Here is a 6,305-nt window from a genome sequence, read left to right as displayed (position 1 = left end):
GTAGTCCCTCAATTTAGGGTAAATTAACAAAAGACTCATGTTTCAGCTTAGCATGTTATTGTATGAAACTTAGAGGTAACAGATGTCATTATCTGCAAAAAAAAAAAAAAATAGTATGGCTAGATTCAGTAACTATCTAGCCAAGCAAATGATAGACCAATTAGATTAAGATCCTAACAGGTGCATGTAGAAAGCATTTATGTGCGATGATGTGACCCTCCCCCAAACACCTTTTTCTGCCTCCTTACAGAGATCCCAATTTTTCCTGAATGACTCAGTTTGAATACTGGGAACTGAGAGTGCTCAGGGTTCAGAGTTGATTACTGGGAACAGAGTTAACACATTTCTTCTATATTATGAAGACATTTTATGAATCTTACTCTGCCTCGGAAAGGCTTTTTTTTTTTTTTTTTTTTTTTCCTCGAAGTTTCACTCTTGTTACTGGAGTGCAATGGCGGGATCTCAGCTCAACTCAAACTCCATCTCCCAGGTTCAACCCAGTCTTCTGCCTCAGCCTCCTGAGTAGCTGGGATTACAGGCATGTGCCACCACACCTGACTAATTTTGTATTTTTAGTAGAGACGGCATTTCACCGTGCTGGCGGCCAGGCTGGTCTCAAACTCCCAACCTCAGGTGATCTGCCCACCTCAGCCTCCCAAAAGGTTGCGATTACAGATGTGAGCCACCATGCCCAGCCTATTTTATTTTTTTAGACAGACTCACTCTGTCACACAGGCTGGAGTGCAGTGGTGTGATGTCAGCTCACTGCAACTTCCACCTCCTGGGTTCAAGCGATTCTCCTGCCTCTGCCTCCCACGTAGCTGGGATTGCTGGCATGTGCCACCACGTCCGGCTAATTTTTGTACATTTATTTATTTATTTATTTATTTAGATGGAGTCTTGCTTTGTCGCCCAGGCTGAAGTGCAGTGGCGCGATCTCAGCTCACTGCCACCTCTGCCTCCCAGGTTCAAGCAATTCTCCTGACTCAGCCTCCTGAGTAGCTGGGATTACAGGTGCTTGCCACTATGCCTGGCTCCATTTTGTATTTTTAGTAGAGACAGGGTTTCACCATGTTGGCCAGGCTGGTCTCAAACTCCTGACCTCAGGTGATCCACCCGCCTCGGCCTCCCGAAGTGCTGGGATTACAGGCGTGAGCCACCACACCCAGCCTAATTTTTGTACTTTTAGTAGATATGGGGTTTCACCATGTTGGTCAGGCTGATTTCAAACTCCTGACCTCAAGTGATCTGCCCGCCTCTGCCTCTCAAGGTGCTGGGATTACAGGCATGAGCCACTGTGCCCAGCTAATTTTTTCTAATATCAAAGGAATCACCAGGGTCTTCCCTTTCTTTTGATTCATTTATTTTCTTCGTTCTGAAATATTTTTTTAAATATGGAATGCTTCATGAATTTGTGTGTCATCCTTTCACAGGGACCATGCTCATCTTCTCCATGTCATGTCAATTTTAGTATGTGTGCTGCCATAGTGAGCACTGGTTCTGGATTGATTAATTGATTTGTTTATTTTTGAGATGGGGTTTCACTGTGTCTTCCAGGTCAGAATACAGTGGCATAATCATGGGTCACTGCAACCTTCACTTCTTAGGGCTCAAGCAATTCTCCCTCCCGGGCCTCCCAAAGTGTTGAGATTACAGGCATGAGGCACTGTACCCAGCCTGGAATTTTTAACTGCTCACTTTGATGCCTGGTTTTGGTTGTACTAGACACTCCCATTACTTTTTTCTTTAAAAATTACTGGTTTGTTCAGCTCCTTAAAAGGATCTTTGGTGTTTTATACATCAAAATATGTGAGGCCAGGCATGGTGGCTCAGGCCTGTAATCCCATCTGTTTGGGAGGCCAAGATGGGAGGATCACTCTAGGCCAAGAGTTTGAGACCAGACTGGGTAACATAGTGAAACCCCCATCTCTACAGGAAAAAAAAAAAAAAAAAAAAAAACAAACCTGGGTGTGGTGGTGCAAATCTGTAGTCCTAGATACTTGGGAGGCTGAGGCAGGAGAACTACTTGAGCCTGAGAGTTTGAGGCTACAGTGAGCTATGATCATGCCACTGCACTCCAACTGGGATAACTGAATGAGACCCGGCCTCAAAAATAAATAAATAAAATAAAATAGACAATAGAATCTTCTGAGCTTTTTACCCTTTCCACAGGTTATAGGTGCCTGCGAGAAATAGTGTTACAGGTAGACATTTTTCATTGCAATATAACTGGGATACCTTTTCTAACCATGTTATTGTGCAGACAGAGATTGAAAAGTCAGTTGGCTGGGGCTATAGCAGGAATTCAGGCATCGTGCAAATGGCTCAATTTGAAGGGCCTTTTTTTTTTTTTTTTTTTTTTTTTTTTTTTTTTTTTGAGACAGAGTCTTGCTCTGTTGCCCAGGCTAGAATGCAGTAGGGCAATCTCGGCTCACTGCCACCTCAGCCTCCCAGGTTCAAGCGATTCTTATGCCTCAGCCTCCTGAGTAGCTGCGATTACAGGTGCATGCCACCATGCCCAGCTAATTTTTGTATTTTTAGTAGAGACGAGGTTTCACCATTTGGCCAGGCTGGTCTTGAACTCCTGATCTCAAGTGATCCTCCAACCTCAGCCTCCCAAAGTGCTGGGATCACAGGCGTGAGCCACCATTCCTGGCCGATACCCTCCTCTTAAGTCTGGATCAGACCTGCTAGTTTGCTTCTTTTTTGTTTTTTATTTTTTTGTTTTTCCTAATGAAACAAGGTCTGCTTTGTCCTCCAGGCTGGAGTACAGTGGTGTGATAGTTCACTGCAGCCTCAACCTCCTGAGCTCAAGAGATCCTCCTGCCTCAGCCTCTTGAGTAACTGGGACCACAGTCACATGCCATCAGTCCCAATTAATTTTCTGTAAAGGCAGGGTCTTCCTATATTGCCTAGGCTGGTCTTGAACTTCTGGCCTCAAATGATCTTCTCACTTCAGCCTCCCAAAGTGCTGAGATTACAGACATGAGCCACTGTGTCCAGCAAGAAATAAGAAGGTTTAATTTATTGGTGTGAGCTGGCCGGTTGGCTGTGCAGAGAGCTGCTGATGTGAGTGGGTTCAGGGCCAGGGTGAGAAGCCATGATCCTTACGAGCTCCTCTGCACCTCCACCTTCTGGAAAAGGGCAGAGTCCCCTCAGTCAGACTCTCCACTGGCTCTCAGTGGGCCCTGACTCGATACACTTCTGACTTGTTGTCATTGTGGTTCCTGGTTTATGGCACTCAGCATTATTATTATTATTATTATTATTATTATTATTATCATTATCATTATTATTATTATTATTATTTTGAGTCAGAGTCTCACTCTGTTGCCCAGGCTGGAGTGTAGTTGTGCAATCTCAGCTCATTGCAACCTTGACCTTCCTCGTTCCAGCAATCCTTCTGCCTCAGCCTCCCAAGTAGCTGGGATCACAGGAGCCCACCACCAAACTCAGCTAATTTTTGTATTATTCTTATTTTTTAGAGATACTAGGTATCCCTATATTGCCCAGGCTGGTCTTGAACTCCTGGGCGATCCTCCCACCTCAGCTTCCCAAAGTGCTGAAAGTTACAAATGTCAGTCATCACAATCTGGACAGAGTTTTTTAAAAATCAAATTGAGATTTTATTTCAAAATTTAAACAAGATTTTAATATGTTTAAACTAGGCCAGGTGTAGTGGCTTACGCCTGTAATCCTAGCACTTTGGGAGGCCGAGGCGGGAAGATTACCTGAGGTCAGGAGTTCAAGACCAGCCTGGCCAACGTGGTGAAACCCTGACTCTACTAAAAATACAAAATTTCTGGGCCAGGCATGGTGGCAAGTTCCTGTAATTCCAGCACTTTGAGAGGCCGAGGCAGGAAGATTGCAAAGTCAGGAGTCTGAGACCAGCCTGGCCAACATAGTGAAACCCCATCTTTACTAAAAATACAAAAAATTAGCTGGGCATGCTGGTAGGAGCCTGTAATCCCAGCTACTTCGGAGGCTGATGCATGAGAATCGCTTGCACCCGGGAGGTGGAGGTTGCAGTGAGCCAAAGTCGTGCCACTGCACTGCAGCCTGGGTGACAGAGCAAAAGTTTCAAAAAAAAAAGAAGAAAGCGAAGGAAGGGAGGAAGGGAGGGAGGGAGGGAGGAAGGAAGGAAAGAAAGAAAGAAAGAAAGAAAGAAAGAAAGAAAGAAAGAAAGAAAGAAAGAAAGAAAGAAAGAAAGAAAGAAAGAAAGAAAGAAAGAAAAGAAAATTATGAAAACTGTCTCTTGAATATATGGGCACCTTCTGAAGAGGGAGTTGGTTAAGGGGAGGCCCTGGCAGGTGGGCTAGGCTATCCTGGCAGGGCAGGAGCTGGGACTTCAGTGTATTCGGTGTCTGGACCACAACGGTGCCCTTTGTCACAAGTACCCATCTGCATCCACTGACTTACATGGGGGAACCTGGGGGAAAACCAGTGATATGGTTTGTCTGTGTCCCCACCCAAATCTCATCTTGAAATTTAGCTCCTATAATCCCCACGTGTTGTGGAAGGGACCCAGTAGGAGGTAATTGAATCATGGGAGTAGGTTTTTCCCCTGCTATTCTCATGCTAGTGAATAAGTCTCAAGATCTGATGGTGTTATAATTTATAACAGGAGGGCAAAGTGAACGTGTGAGATTCCCCCACTCCTGAGTGGGAGGCTCTAGGCTGGCAGCCTGGCCCTCGCGTGGGTCCCTGTTGATCAGCTCCTGGAGGACCTTATTTTCTCTCCACCCTGGGGATTCCCTAGGACATAAATTTCTTAGATAAGCCTAGGAAGGGATGAATGGCCCAGCTATGTAATAAGGTATGCCTTGACCCCAGGAGGGGTGATGTGGTGTGGATAATGACTCCTCCAAATAGAGCCATGACCTAATCCACAGAACTGGGGAATGTTACCTTATATGACAAAAGGGACTCTGGGGATGTGCTTAAGTCAAGGACCTTGAGATGGAGAGATTATCCTGGAATATCCAGTGGGCTCCATGTCATCATAAGGGCTCTTAGAAGAGGGTGGCAGGTGAGTCAGAGCCGGAGCAGAGGTCATGTGATGATGAAAGTGGAGGTTGAAGAGGGAGGAAAGTGCTACAAACCTAGGAATGAAGGTTCCCCCAGGAGGTGGAGAAGTCAGGGAAACTGATTCTCCCCTTAGAGCTTCCAGAAGGAATAGGCCCTGCCAACCCTTCAACTGTAACCCAGTGAGACTGACCACAGACTTCAGACTTCCAGGCCTGTAAAATGACAGATGTGTGGCCTGTTAGGAACCAGGCCACACAGCGGGAGAACAGCGCAGTTTCATCTATATTTACAGCCACTCTCTCTTGCTCACATTACAGCCTGAGCTCCACCTACTGTCAGATCAGCTGTGGCATTAGATTCTCATAGGAGTGTGAACCCTATTGTCAACTGAGCATGTGAGGGATCTAGGTTGCATGCTCTTTATGAGAGTCTAATGCCTGAAGATCTGTCACTGTCTCCCATCACCCCCAGATGGGACCATCCGGTTGCAGGAAAACAAGCTCAGGACTCCCATTGATTCTACACGATGGTGAGTTATGGAATTATTTTCTTACATATTACAATGTAATAATAAGAGAAATAAAGTACATGATAAATGTAATGCTGGCTGGGCACAGTGTCTCACATCTGTAATCCCAGCACTTTGAGAGGCTGAGGTGGGCGGATCACTTGAGCTCATGAGTTTGAGACCAGCCTGGGCAACATGGTAAAACCCCATCCCTACAAAAATACAGAAAATACACACAAAAAAAGTAATGCACTAGAATCATCCCAAAACTATCCACCCCCTCAACCCACAATGGTCCATGGAAAAATTACCTTCCACGAAACTGGTCCCTGGTGCCAAAAAGTTAGGGACTGCTGTTTTAAAGCCACTGTGTTTGTGCTCATGTGTTACAGTAGTCCTGCAAATGTAATCCATGTGGACAGGACCTGGACTTCTTCCTCTTTTCCACCAGAGCTGGTTCTTTATTTTCCTTTCCTGCTTTACTCAAATCCAGGAAAAGTCAACCAGAGGCAACTGAGAACTTGTACTTGTCTGGTCTAATGAGCTCAGATTCAGGTAATGACAGCCAGCTCCACTGCTTAGGTACTGGCTGACATCAACCTCCCTCCCCTGTAAGGACAGAACTTATTCTATACCCTTAAGCTCCATTTGCTCTCTGACTGCTGGCCTGGACTTGTGAGAAACGTCTGTGCAACACCTACCCAGGCCACATGAGCACAAACACAGTGACTTTAAAACAGCAGTCCCTAACCTTTTGGCACCAGGGACT

The 6,305-nt window shown here is 45.6% G+C and overlaps 1 non-coding gene across 1 annotated transcript; it reads right to left on the bottom strand.

The window, feature by feature from the left end:
* Positions 1–1,388: 1,388 nt before the first annotated feature.
* Positions 1,389–1,495, bottom strand: LOC113219674. Its single transcript, XR_003306633.1, has one exon. It is a non-coding gene; the product is annotated as a U6 spliceosomal RNA (small nuclear RNA).
* Between the last annotated feature and the right edge of the window lie 4,810 nt (positions 1,496–6,305).

Source organism: Piliocolobus tephrosceles, unplaced genomic scaffold (genome assembly GCF_002776525.5).
Source record: "Piliocolobus tephrosceles isolate RC106 unplaced genomic scaffold, ASM277652v3 unscaffolded_77, whole genome shotgun sequence".
Taxonomy (NCBI): Eukaryota; Metazoa; Chordata; class Mammalia; order Primates; family Cercopithecidae; genus Piliocolobus; species Piliocolobus tephrosceles.
Note: the sequence above shows the minus strand (reverse complement) of the source record. Positions and strands in the feature narration are given on the sequence as shown.